We start from the raw sequence: 1,673 nt of genomic DNA on the forward strand, positions 1-1,673 counted from the left end.
CAGCAGAAGCAGTATTAAAGATTTGGTGGTTTTGCTAGTTTGGTTTGAGTTTTCTTGGGGGATAGGGTTGGTTGGTTGGTTGGTTTTGTGGGGGTCTTTTTTTGGTTGTTGTTTTGCTTGTTTGTTCTGGGTTTTTTTTTTTTTTTTTGGTTTTCCCCTCCATGCAGACGCTAGAAGAAAGGCTGTTACAAAAAGGACTTTGCCAAAGATGGACCAACAGATTCTCCAAGGGCTTTCTCCACTGAGGATAATAATTTTGGCAAGCCAAGTGCAAGGTCCAAAGCACAATGGCTTTTTAATTGCTTTGAAATCTACTTTTTCTTAAGTAAATGATTGTAGAAGACTGTGCATCATTCACTTGGACATGTGGGGCTGTTCTGCAGCCACGTAGGAAAAGACAGGTGTTCTCTAACATGACTTTGCAGACATCTACTGGAAATGGAAATGGTTGAGACAGATCTGTTAAAAATTGAAGATTTCCCTTCCCTGACCACAGCCGATATTCTTCCTTTATTTTTGCAGTGTCAATGAATGGGCCCTGATTTTATTATTGGGAAAACAGCACTTATGTTTATTGGTACTAATTTTCCACTGCACATCAATGCATCCAGAATAGCAATTCTTAACCTTAAATACATATTTCTGTGCCGGTCTAACTAACAATTCAGCTAGGAACATGTGTGAGCATCTTCCTGACTCATGGTCCAAGTTAACAAATAAGATTACTCAATTCCCTTATCCCATTTAAAAGGATGGCCTTGCAAGGTCTCCATCATCAAGGATACTTAAGAGCTTGTTAAGGAAAAAGCTGAGCAGGATAATAAACTGAGTGGATCTCCCATCGGGCTGGACCAGGAGGCTCTTCATTTGGTCTCTTCCAGCTCTCTTGTCTACAGCCAAAGCTGGGGGTGCATTAGCATCTCCCCAAATAGGTCTGGTCACTGGGACAGTGTGGCATGTTGCCTGTGTCAGCACTCAGGCAGTGAGAAAACTACAACTTTCTTCCTTTTTGGCTGTTTTGTTGTTAAAAAAGTTCGATTTGTTTAGGTCCTTCCCATAAAAACGAAAAGCAAGCAAACAATTTGGTTTGTGAGAAAAGTGGTTATCATGTTCCAGCCAAGCACCATTATTTCTGGAGGTCCCATGTAAATATTTAAGATTACAAATGTTAACACAGAGGCAGGCTTCTTGTCCTCTTTCCTTGAGGTTTCTGACTCTCAGGAGACGAGGGGGTTCATGTTTCCCACTTCCTGGGGGTGCCAGGGCAAGGACGGAGTGTGTCTTGCTGGCCCCAGCTGATGCCAGGCTGCGCTGAGCCTCATCCCCGTGCTGGACAGCAGGGAGACTATCCTTGACCAGGAGGCAGGCTCTGATGGGCTGCTTGGCTGGGGACAGCAGGCTCAGAGGCCAATCGTGAGCTGGGGAATCTAGTGGGGAATGGGTCTGTACTGGAAATACAGGCTGCAATTGGCTTCCTGGGAGGGCAGCAGAGGGCAGAGCACCCAATCGAGGGTGAGAGAACCACACAGGTGATGATGGATCTGTGCCGGAAAGGCAGGCTGCAATTGGCTGTTTGGATGGGGACAGAAGTCCAAGCGGCCAATCGGGACATGGGAGATCCAGTGTGGAGTGGGTCCGTGCCCTGTATGGAGGCTGCGATTGGCTGCCAGGCA

This window comes from Corvus brachyrhynchos, unplaced genomic scaffold, assembly GCF_000691975.1.
Source record: "Corvus brachyrhynchos isolate BGI_N302 unplaced genomic scaffold, ASM69197v1 scaffold229, whole genome shotgun sequence".
NCBI classification, from domain to species: Eukaryota; Metazoa; Chordata; class Aves; order Passeriformes; family Corvidae; genus Corvus; species Corvus brachyrhynchos.